The sequence below is a fragment of the Sceloporus occidentalis genome, unplaced genomic scaffold (assembly GCF_023333645.1).
Source record: "Sceloporus occidentalis isolate IW3139 unplaced genomic scaffold, rSceOcc1.0.p SCAF_2, whole genome shotgun sequence".
NCBI classification, from domain to species: Eukaryota; Metazoa; Chordata; class Lepidosauria; order Squamata; family Phrynosomatidae; genus Sceloporus; species Sceloporus occidentalis.
In genome coordinates, this window is record NW_028316982.1 from 117,143,958 (window position 1) to 117,156,836 (window position 12,879).

The 12,879-nt window shown below is 44.1% G+C and overlaps 1 long non-coding RNA gene across 1 annotated transcript in view; it reads left to right on the top strand.

Moving 5' to 3' along the window:
• The first annotated feature begins 1,277 nt into the window (after positions 1-1,277).
• LOC149318923 (uncharacterized) overlaps positions 1,278-12,879 on the top strand; it is a 37,301-nt gene continuing 25,699 nt past the window's right edge. The window contains exons 1-2 of the long non-coding RNA XR_016280112.1: positions 1,278-1,553; positions 3,837-3,906. This is a non-coding gene — a long non-coding RNA (uncharacterized LOC149318923). The remainder of the gene's footprint in view (positions 1,554-3,836; positions 3,907-12,879) is intronic.

The following is a 12,879-nucleotide window of genomic DNA, read 5'->3' on the forward strand; positions in this document are numbered from 1 at the left end:
CATTTTCATGCTCTTGGTTTGCAGGAGGATTTCAGACTTGGTCTTTTCAAAGGACCCATTTCTTTGTCTCTTTGGCCAGCATCACTTCTCTACTTTGCTTTTCTGCTTTGGTCAGGACCCACCTGGAATACTGTGTCCAGTTCTGGGCACCACAATTCAAAAAGGATATTGAGAAACTGGAGCGTGTCCAAAGGAGGGCGACTAAAATGGTGAAGGGTCTGGAAACCATGCCCTAAGAGGAATGACTGAAGGAGCTGGGGATGTTTAGCCTGGAGAAGAGAAAGTTAAGAGGTGATATGATAGCCCTGTTTAAATATTTGAAGGGATGTCACATTGAGGAGGGAGCAAGCTTGTTTTCTGCTGCTCCAGAGAACAGGACCCGGAACAATGGATGCAAGCTGAAGGAAAGGAGATTCCACCTCAACATTAGGAAGAACTTCCAGACAGTAAGGGCTGTTTGACAGTGGAACAAACTCCCTTGGAATGTAGTGGAGTCTCCTTCCTTGGAGGTCTTCAAACAAAGGCTGGATGGCCATCTGTTGGGGATGTTTTGATTGAGATTTCCTGCATGGCAGGGGTTTGGACTGGACAGCCCTTGTGGTCTCTTCCAACTCTTATGATTCTGTGATTCTCAAATGAGTTGACCCTCTTTCTGTCGACTTTCTTTACCATCCAGCTCTCATGTGTGGCTATGGGGAATATAATGGCTTGGAGAATTCTGACTTTAGTGTTCAGTTGTATACCATTACTTTTTAGGCTCTTGTCTAGTTCTTTCATTGCTGCCGTTCCCATTCTTAGCCTTCTTATTTCTTGGCTGCAGTCTCTGTTCTTATTAATGTCTGATCCAAGGTTCAGGAACTTTTTAACTATTTCAATTGCCTCATGATTTAGGTTGAACTTATGTAGATCTGAGCATTATTATTTTTTCCCTAGTGAGTTGTGTTTTCTCATGATGTGGCCAAAGTACAACAGCCTCAATTTAACCATCTTGGCTTCTAGGAAGAATTCAGATTCGATTTGCTCCCGGACTTGTTTCTTTGCCTTTTAATAGTCCACAGCATCATGGAACTCTTCTCCAGAATTGCATTTCAAATGAGTTGATTTTCCAGGATTAGACTGGGAGGAAAACATATAAACTCTGAATGGGGTTGCCAGATTTTTATACTACTAATAGGAGACATTCATGACAGGCAGGGTTGACAATTTTCTGTCCTTATAAAGATCCCTTTTTGGTTTGTTTTTTTTTGGCAGGAGTCAAAAGTCCTGAATCCGTTTTAACCATATCATAGTTATCTGTATCAGCAGTGAGCGTCAGGTACTTGCTCCAACAACTTGGCCTCATCCTTTTACAAGACACCCACATCCTCAAATACTGGATGTTTAACATTCTATTTAGTCTATACAGTATAAAAACATGTTTTCCAGCCCTCAAATAATGGAAATCCCTTAGGGATAACTGCCAGTACTTTCAGGAACAAACTTCCCAGCCCTCAAATAAGGGACACCTGGCGACACTAACCTTGGACAGTGCTTTGTGCAGTTGGTGAAATGGGGTGAGTTGTCCACAGAAGATTATGCTATAATTAATGTGTTATTCTTTACCATGAGGTTCTTTGTTGGTTTTGGTGCAACAGACTAAAATGGCTACCCTGCTGCAAATGGTTTACCTTTACCTAATCGGTCTCACAGGGCTGTTCTGAGGATGGAGTGTGGCAACATCAATGCCATGTCCACTCGATTGCCTTTGGGGGAAGAGCAGGCTACTGTTCTGAAAAGATTATTCAAAGCAGTGAGAACAACTACTGGAAGGACACACTTTGCACAGAGTAAACCTGAATAGAATTTCAAACATAGATTATTCTAGTTCACACCACCACCACAAACAGAATTATTGAATAATGATTGTATAATGATTATTATGAGCAATTCCTACTCCCTGTATTTGGATATGTTGGCTAAGGCTGATAGGAAGTGAAACTTCATGGTATCTGGAGGGATATGCATTACCTGCTCTTGCCTTAGTGAGTATGCAGGGTGAGCATTAATCACCATATGACAATGCCATGCATTGTGGGAAACACAACATGCCTGATCCTATGATGTTTACTCAGAAGTCAGTCCTTGGTGTTCAGTGAAGCTTACTCTTGAGTAAGTGCCTATAACCATAGGCTGAGCTTGTCTCCTAACCTACTTCCTTCCAATTACGAGCCATGCCTGCATCCACTATTGCAGCTATTTCATTTATAGTGTTCCCTGTGATGCTTAGAATTGTAAAACTATGTTAAATTTAATTAGTTGATACTATAAACACAGATGGGTTTTGGGAAATGTATGTTTCAACTGTACTAGACCATTTGCAAATATCACTATCTTTCCATAGTCATAGGAATCCATGCATCTCACAGAGACATTTGGGTCTTAGACAGAATCTGGTTTCTGTCCACTTCTCAACTGGGGCTCTATGCAAGCACCTCAGAAACTTTAAAAGAGATAGTCAGGTATGCCTTTTTCAGTGTGGGAATTTATCACACGGAGGCAAATCCCGTGCAGAAAGAGGATTTTAAAACCCACTAAACCAGGGGTAGGCAACCTTTTTGAGCTGGGGGCCGGGTTGGTGTCCCTCAGACGACTGGGGGGCCGAAGCCAAAAAATAAATAATTAATTTTTTAAAATAAATAAATAAATAAATAAATAAATAAACCAGGACAAATGTAGGACAAAATTTTCAAATGGAAGACACTTTTTTTAAAAAAAATGGAGGACACGCGAAAAAATTTGCTGATTTTAAAAAAAAAATGTTAATATAAATGCATGTTTCTGAGGCTTCTATAGACAATTGCCCCCCAAAGGCCCCGGTGGCAATCGGCGGCAGGACCAGGCTGGGGCCGGTCCCAAGGCCTTGCCGGGCCGCATCCAGCCCGCGGGCCGCAGGTTGCCTACCCCTGCACTAAACACTTGCAAATGCAGGTTGTTTTTCAGACGTGTTGGCGGAAAGAGAAATAACACAAAAATAACCCGAATGGAAAGCCAACAAAAAACACTCCTTTCTACTCTCAGAATTTCCTGAAAGTAAAAAGGAGGGGGTTTAGTTGGCTTTTTGTTTGGGTTCTTTTCACTTTATTTCTCTTTCACGCAAATGTCACCTGAAAAACAACCTACATTTGTGGTGTTTTTTTCCTACTTTCTGTTTGGGTGAACCCTGAACGTCATGTGAAAAACAACCCACAAAAGCAGGTTGTTTTCACTTTAAATCTAGTTTCTGAACAATATTAGTCCTGTGTGATAAACTCCATAAAAAAGGCATGGAAAAGAAAAAGAAAATGAGTATGTGTGGTAAGCATCTAGCAGCACCACTGAGAATGATCTACCCCTTTTTGTGAGTGTTAATCCATGTCTTCATGCTAAAATAAATCCATTAGTCTCAAAAGTGCTGCTAGATTCCTCTCTCCTTTTTCTTTTTTTAATCATGAAAGAAATGGCTATCAGTCGTTTCGTTGTTAGGGAGTTTTGTGTATTTTGAGGAAGGCACATCACCCCAAACTTCCCAACTATTCTCCCTGTGAGAGCTGAGCATCCAGTAGGCACAGCATCCCATTGCATTCAAAGAGCTTAAGATGCTCTGGAAAAAATTGCTCAAAAGCCTCTGTAAAACACAGGTGTGAAGAAATGCACAGTCAAAGCCAAAGTGTTTCTGATCATCACATGTTACACGTTTGTAGTTTTTAAACACGTAACAGTCAAAGTAGATCATTAGCCTCTATAAATAGAAAGAAGTGAAACAGTCAGAGCTATCTGTTTATGACACAGCTGATTGTGACTTCATCATACCTTTCCAGAACTCTTCACATGGTCTCCCAGGTGCTAAAGACTTTCATCATCCTTTGATGCTTCCTGCTTCTTACCCAGGTAATGATTTAGAAATGACTTACTTCATGTTATATTGTTACATTTTACTTGTACGAACCATCTTACAGAAAGTTTCATTTCGGGTTAGTAAGCAATGCTATATCTAACATTGCAACCAATGGGATCAGGGAAACCACACCTTCAAATGTAGTCTGTATGTTCAGGCTGTCTGAAACCACTCGAGATAAAATTGCTACTTCAGAAATCTTTGGTTGCATCTGCTCCACCGCGGAAATAATTCAGTTTGACACCACTTTAACTGCCATGGCTCAGTGCCGTGGAATTCTGGGAATTGTAGTATGTTGTGGCACTAGAGTTCTCTGACTGAGAAGGCTAAATGTCTCACAAAACTACAATTCCGAAAATTACTGAGCCATTTCTGCAGTGCAGATGCAGCCCATGTAGAAATTGTTTTTGTGATTTGACATCCTTTAAAAAAACATGGCCAACATTTTAATTCGACTGTGAGCAGGTTTTGATCGCTGATAGCATTCTTTGTTCTTTGTGTCTATTTTTCTTGTCATTCATTTTTTGAAAGACACGCCATTTTAAATGGCTGGTTTAAATGGTGAAATGATTGAATATTAGTGCCACCTGAGAGTGGTATACTAATGTCAAATTGACCACAGCTTCTTTGAAGACATTATGGAAAGTCCATACAGAGCTTGACACATTCAGGACACTCTCTGAAAACAATTAACTTAAAATAATTGGGCTGACTGTGTACCAACAGTGTTTTGCATTCAATAGTGACAGAGGCAACAGGTGACAGGAGAAGTTAGTTCATGTATAAGACGAGGAGCAATAATGAGCTTTTTAAAAGGAGGATATAGTACTCATCCGGGAGGACGGATGTATAGAGGTGCAGCATCTTGAGTTGTTCTATAGGTGGTCAGTTTTGAGGTTATGAGGAGTGGCTGCCTTCTCTTATTTTAATTTTTCAAAATGTTCTGGTAAGTAAATTAGAACTTCCCTGTCCAACCATCTGTCTTCAAACTTCTGGCAAGTACTTCAGAGACCATTCATTGTCCCATAGCTGGGAAATGCTTCCCGAAACATGGTTGCGTTTACCAAACTTAATTCTGAATTTCCATACATTATGTAATTGCGATTGCATCCTGAATTCCAAAATAATGACAGCATCCAGTATATCTGAAATGGAAGTACAAATCATTGCTGGGAAAAAGTCATGGGGAGAAGAGGGTTTTGTCACATGACTTAGCAGTTAATTGCTCTAGGACAGGGGTAGGCAACCTTTTTGAGCCGGGGGCCGGGTTGCTGTCCCTGAGACAACTGGGGGGCCGAAAGGGGGTGGAGCTTCCACCCTCCAGGGGCAGGACTGTGTGCCGGGGGTGGAGCTTCCACCCTCTGGGGGTGGGCCTGCGTGCCAGGGGCGGAGCTTCCACCCTCTGGGGGCGGGGCTTTCTCTGCTCCCTTTCCCAACCTCCCGCTGTCTGAGAGACAGCTAGAAGGGGGGGATTGGGAGAGGGGGTGACAGGCGCGCGCCTGCTCCTCCTGCCCTTCCGTGGCCCCCAGCTGCCTCTCAGAGAAGCAGTAAGGGCCTGTGAGGGGCAGGAGCAACAGGCGTGCGGCCCCAGCTCCTGTCCTCGGGGCTTTGCCAGGCCTGAGGTGTCCTCTGAAAGACACCTCAGGGCTGCCAAAGCCCCGCGGGGAGGAGGAGGCGTGTGCCTGCCCTCTCCTCCTTCGCCCCTTCTTTCAGCCGAAAGGGCTCCAAGGGGCCCTCTCACCCGAAGGGGAAGGCTGAAACCACTCTCACTGTTAAAGCAGAACTTTTAGCATTGAAAGCACTGAAAATACATATAAATGCACTTTGGAAAGTCACACTGTCTCACCTTCAGAAAGAGTGCATGTCCCACAAACTGACATATCACCATCACTACCACTCTCCTTGTAAAAGCACACCTTTCAGCATTTAAAGCACTGAAAATACATAGAAATGCACTTTGGAAAGTCACACTGTCTCACCTTCAGAAAGAGTGCATGTCCCACAAACTGACATATCACCATCACTACCACTCTCCTTGTAAAAGCACACCTTTCAGCATTTAAAGCACTGAAAATACATAGAAATGCACTTTGGAAAGTCACACTGTCTCACCTTCAGAAAGAGTGCATGTCCCACAAACTGACATATCACCATCACTACCACTCTCATTGTAAAAGCACACCTTTCAGCATTGAAAGCACTGAAAATGCACAGAAATGCACTTTGGAAAGTCACACTGTCTCACCTTCAGAAAGACTGCATGTCTTCATCTTCCTCCTCCTCCTCCTCCCTCCCTCCCTCCCTCCCTCCTCCTCCTGCTCCTTCCTTCCTTCCTTCCTTCCTTCCTTCCTTCCTTCCTTCCTTCCTCCTCTTCTTCATCCTCCCTCCCTCCCTCCTCTTGCTCCTTCCTTCCTTCCTCCTTCTTCCTCCTCTTCTTCATTCTCCCTCCCTCCTCCTCTTGCTCCTTCTCTCCTTCCTTTCTCCTTCTTCCTCCTCTTCTTCATCCTCCCTCCCTCCCTCCTCCTCCTGCTCCTTCCTTCCTTCCTTCCTTCCTTCCTTCCTTCCTTCCTTCCTCCTTCTTCCTCCTCTTCTTCATCCTCCCTCCCTCCTCCTCTTGCTCCTTCCTTCCTCCTTTTTCCTCCTCTTCTTCATCCTCCCTCCCTCCTCCTCTTGCTCCTTCCCTCCTTCCTTCCTCCTTCTTCCACCTCTTCTTCATCCTCCCTCCCTCCCTCCTCCTCCTGCTCTTTCCTTCCTTCCTCCTTCTTCCTCCTCTTCTTCATCCTCCCTCCCTCCCTCCTCCTCTTGCTCCTTCCTTCCTTCCTTCCTTCCTTCCTTCCTTCTTCCTTCTTCCTCCTCTTCTTCATCCTCCCTCCCTCCCTCCTCCTCCTGCTCTTTCCTTCCTTCCTCCTTCTTCCTCCTCTTCTTCATCCTCCCTCCCACCCTCCTCCTCCTGCTCCTTCCTTCCTTCCTCCTTCTTCCTCCTCTTCTTCATCCTCCCTCCCTCCCTCCTCCTCCTGCTCCTTCCTTCCTTCCTTCCTCCTTCTTCCTCCTCTTCTTCATCCTCCCTCCCTCCCTCCCACCCTCCTCCTCCTGCTCCTTCCTTCCTTCCTCCTTCTTCCTCCTCTTCTTCCTCCTCCCTCCCTCCCTCCTCCTCCTGCTCCTTCCTTCCTTCCTTCCTCCTTCTTCCTCCTCTTCTTCATCCTCCCTCCCACCCTCCTCCTCTTGCTCCTTCCTTCCTTCCTCCTTCTTCCTCCTCTTCTTCATCCTCCCTCCCTCCCTCCTCCTCCTGCTCCTTCCTTCCTTCCTCCTTCTTCCTCCTCTTCTTCATCCTTCCTCTTCCCTTCCTCCCTCCTCCTCCTCCATTCCTCCTTCTTCCCCAGCGCTTGCCCCCGCCCCCTGGGAGCCCAGAGGCCATCCCAGGGGGCGGGGAAACGGAGCGCTCGGCGGCCCCAGCGCTTGCCCCTGCCCCCTGGGAGCCCAGAGGCGCAGGGAAAAGGAGCGCTCCGGCGGCGGCAATCGGCGGCACGGTCGGCCAGGGGCTGGTCCTACAGTGCTCGCTGGCCGCATCCGGCCCGCGGGCCGTAGGTTGCCGACCCCTGCTCTAGGAATTAATTATTCAGAACATTCTTTTACATTGATACAGACCTTTTTAGGGTTGATTTGAACTTAAATTGTTTGGGAGGGGAAAACCCCTTTTAACAATTTGTAAATAAATACAGCGTGGCAGTGAAATTACACTTTGTATATGCAGTAGTATGATTTTCTCTACACACATTCTTATGTAAACCAGCTAATTAGCTAATTAGTGTTGTTTTTCCGGCATTTTGGTTTTGTTATTCAATATTGGTTTATTAAACAGACTTAACAGAGTTTTCAACATTTTGTTGTGCCAACCTGTTTGTTTCTGAACAGTCACAGGTGTTATACGATGAACTCAGCTAATTGTTTTTGTTCTTTTAATCTGCAGTATGGGTTGCAAGGTACCCAATGCTAATTTTCAGTGACTTTTCAGGAATAACTGGCACATTGGTAATCAACAAAACCTAAACTAAAAAGGAGCAGTTTATCTAATGGGTTCAGATACTCTTTTAATAAATACCGGTGGAGGTGCCATCAAAGAAGCATACCCTGTTCGCAAGGAGTATAGGTTGTTTCCTCTCCAGTATACAATACTGGTCTATACATATGTATATCTGTATCTACCTTGAAGTCACCTGTTGACTTATAGCAACCTCATGAATTCCATATGGTATTATTATTATTATTATTATTATTATTATTATTATTACAGTCAGCCCTTCTTATACACGGATTTTTAATACACGGATTCAAGCATACACGGTTTGAAAATGTTTCCAAAAAAGTATAAATTTCAAATATCAAAGCTTGATTTTCCATTTTTTAAAAGGGACACCATTTTGCTATGTCATCATATTTAATGGGACTTGAGCATACATGGTTTTTGTTATACACGGGGGATCTTGGAACCAAACCCCAGCGTATAACAAGGGTCCACTGTATTATTATTGAGTTCTAACTATTTATTATGTGTTTAAACATCTTTCAAGACTGCAGTCTTTCTCATGCACCTAATTGTATATTGTACACCTTACAATATACCCAGCTGCATACTGTGTCATACCTCACAGGGGTTGCTATGATGACAAAAGAAGAAAGCCATGTATGCTTCCTGTAAATGTAAGTAAGTGTGAAGGTTAACAACAGCTTAGATGTGCAAGATTTTCCTTAGACTCATACTCAGTTTGTAAAGTATTAAAACTTGCCACACATGCAAACACACACGCACGAGTGCATGAACTTGCTATTTGAAGTAAAATGGTTAATCATAAAACCATATGGTTTTCTTAAGACTCTTCTGCACAAGCCCTGTTCTTGCGGCAGTCACACTAGTAAAAATAAAATGGCAAGATACTATTTTCAAGACATCTATCACCGCACCTCTCTCAATTGCACAACTGCCCCATCCTTTTCTCTTCCTGACCTCTCCCTTAACTCTATCTCCCTGCCTTGTGCCCTACCCAAGGGCACAAGGGTTAGGGTTTGTTTTTGTTTTTTGGTGGGTCCCCCACTTTTCTTCTGCAAGTCTTGAAAAGTTTTTTAAAAAAGAAATAGAAAAAATAAAGGCCTGTTACAGACTGCCAAAATAAAGCTGCTTCGGGTCTCTTTGGAGGTATGCTGTTTAAATGATGCATGGGTCCTAAGAGTCCGGAGGTCGCGCCAAAGCCACACTCCATTCCTAAGCACTGGAGTGCAACTTTGGTGCAGCTTCCGGATTTTTAGGATGCATGCATCATTTAAACAGCATACCTCCAAAGAGACCCGAAGCAGCTTTATTTTGGCAGTCTGTAACAGGCCAAAGGTAACCAGGGTTCTTGGGAATAGTGAGAGGTAGAGCACAGAGGACAGGGGGAAGGGACACTGGCACCACATGACTACATTCACACAATAGCCCTGGGAGCAACATTTCACAACAGGGGACTTGCTCAATTGCCAGGTCGTTCATGGGTTTCCCCATCAATGAAAAGGGAGAGGTGAGGGATAGGGTAGTTATGGGTCAGAGGCAGTGTGGTATGATGAGTATCGCCAATGCCACTTCTTTCCTGGTATAATGACAGTTTAAAAGCTGTGTGTAGTAATGTCCATAAATATGCTAGTTTTCATCAATTCCAGTCAGAAACGTTATGTGTTATAATTGTATGGGAGACAGTAGAAGATTTAGGGTAGAAAAAAAGAGGTTTATGAAAACTCTAGAATACCCAGTTAAATAAATAGGTAGGAGGAGCCAACCTGACATAGTGGTTTGAGCGTTGGACTGTGACTTTGGAGTTTGATTCCCAGCTCAGTCAAGAAAACCACTGGGTGACCTTGGGCAAGTCACATGCTCTCAGCCTCAGGGGAAAGCAATGCCAAACCTCCTCTGAACAAATTCTTCCAAGGAAACTCTATGATAGTTTGCTGTAGGGTCATCATAAGTTGGAAATTATTTGAAAATACACAACAAACACGCAGACACAGACACACACATGTGTATGTGCAAAACAGTATTTCATGCCATGCTTAACTAACTCAGAGAATGCAGTACCCAAGGATATGATAATGGCTGCTAAGTTAGATAGGCGGGTTACACACCGCCATAAGGGACATCCTCAGGACGTCCTAAATTTAAAAAGGGGTGTCACTTCTTGACGCCCCCAAGCCTAATACGTCTGGAGGACGTACAAGATGGCAGCGCCCCATCTACATGGGGGCGGCCATGATTACGTCACGACCGCGTTGCCTCCAAACGAGGCAGTGCGGTTGTGACATATTGGGGAAGCTCCTTCCTGGCTTTGCGTCGCTGGGCGCAGCCTTCAGACGGCTGCACCCAGTGACACGGAGAAGAAATGGGCCAAGTGGCCCCTTTCTCCTCCTCCCTGCCGTCGCGGGGTGTCCTTGGGGCTTGGAGCCCCAAGGACACCCCTTTCCAGGCGGCAGGGAAGCAGCGTTTTGCCGCTTCCCTGCGGCCTGGAAAGCAGCGAATTGGGGCCTCAGCGGCTGCCGCTCTAGCTACTGAGGCCCCGATCCGGCGGGGAAAGGGGCGGGTATAGACCGCCGCTTTTCGGCGGTCTGTAACCCGCCATAGTTCCACAAAAAAAATTTAGGCAAGTCAATGAATGATAGTTCTATCAGTATGAGAGTCAGCATGGCATAATGGTTTGAATGCTGGACCAAGATTCTGGGTTCAAATCCCCACTTGGCCATGGAAACTCACTGGGTGGCATTGGGCTAGTCATAAGCACTCAGCCTCAGAGGAAGTCAATGGCTGATACCTCTGACCAAATCTTGTCAAGAAAGACCTGTGATAGATTTGTTTTAGGGTTGCTGTAAGCTGGAAAGAACTTGAAAGTACACAGCAACGGCAGTTCTATCAGTGACACCTGGCTATGACAGCTCAATATAATAGATATATTCTAAAGCAGACAGTAACATATCTCTGAATACTAGATGAAAAGGAGGATCAGACAGGTGCCTTCATATCCCACTTTGTGTTATCTTCTCTGAGTCATCTGTCTGTGTAGAGTAGAAAACAGAATAATGGACTAGCTGGATCTTTGGTCTGATCCAGGCCCCTCTTTATATCATGCATGCTCTTGTTCTATGTGTCCATTGCCACAAGAGGTCTCTTGTCCATTTAAGAAAAGGCTAGGCTGTTTCAGTGGATCCAGAGGGCTATTTCAGCCCCACTGGATTCCACTGTGATCTGTACTCTACTGTTGCGCCCACATTCTGTTGAAATTTGGCTGTGCAGTGGCAACCATTATAGTACTAGATTTGTAGAAGCTGTGTTTCTGAGGTCAGTTGGTGTGTGTAATGAACAAATAGGCTCTTCATGATACTGAGAAACATGAATTGTTAAAGGTACCAAATGTCTTTTCAGATCATTATTTTTATAGCTTCAGTTTTGCAGCCTCTGTTATCAGCATTTTTGCAGCCTGTGTTATTAGCTGTCTTTCAAAATCATGTTTAGCTTTTCCATATGAAGCTCATTGCTCCATTAGAACTACTGATAAGAACAGTCATGCAGTCTTTGGTAGAAAGTTTAGGTCCTTTGTCCTTTTCATTGGTTATTCATACAATGTGGTATTTCAGGACAAAAGGAATATACAGTCCACCTGCCCCATATGTGGACTTGCGCTCACATGGATGGCAAGCCTGGGGGGACAAAACAGATCCCCCACATATACAAAGGGCCCACTCTACTCCCCACCCCATGTTCTTTGCTGAGGAACCAGACTAAATGTGCCAAATAGATACTAAGCAATAGCAACGGGTGACACTGGGGGAGAATCTCTCAGAGACTATGGGAATTGCACCATAGCTAATGCTTGTTAGTACTGCACAGAAGGAGTCATGGTAAGCCTCCTTTTGAAGATGAAACAATCCAAAATGAAATAAGAGATAGTGCCAAAAGATGAAACTTCCAGATCAGATGGCACTCAACATGCTACTGGGGTACATCAGAGACCAACTACAAGAAGTACTGTGGCTACTGATGTGTCTTGACTCAAGCCAAAAATGTGTTCAGCTGTTGATGTGCTCAAAAATGAAAGGAAAGTCTGACGCTGTGCAGCACATATTGTAGGGACATGGAATGTGAGAAGCATGAATCAGGGAAAGTTAGACATAGTAAAACAAGAAATGGAATGTATAAACATTGCAATACTTGGAATGAGCTAGCTAAAGTGGGTGGGAATGGGACATTTTGGGTATGATGTGTACACAGTGTTTTACTTAGGATATGAAAATCTAAGAAGAAATGGGATGGCATTTATAGTGAGGAGAGATGTAGCAGTCAAAGGATATAATAAAATCTGACCAAATCTGACCCTAATCAAAGTTTATGTTCCAACTACAGCTGTCCCTCCACATTCACGAACTTAACATTCATGAATTTGGTTATTTGCCGGGTCTCTCCTTACCCCTCCCTAGAGCAAATACTGTAAAGGCACCAGATCCTGACTGAATTTGAAAGGTAACCACAGTGAGCCTTGGTTAGTACTTGGATGGGAGAGCACCAATGAATACCAGGTAGTACTATTTCAGGGAAGGAATTGGCAAAATCACCTCTGATTATTCTTTGCCTATGAAATACATGGGGTTGCCATAAAGGGATGACTTGAAGATGTGCATGCACACATGTATGCACATGCTCATATACAGCTAAGCAAGCCTGATTTCTCCCTAGAAAACAAGATATCTAAACTGAGACTGTTGTACTTTGGAAATATCATGAGAAGTTATGACTCACTCGAAAGAGACAGTAATTTTTGGCACTGGTAAAGAAGAAGACTGTATTACAGATGTATAGACTCAATTAAGGAAGCCCTGAGAGGGCTGTTGATAACAGGGTAACTTGGATGTCATCTTATTTATAGGGTAGGCATAAGTTGAAGTCAACTTGATAG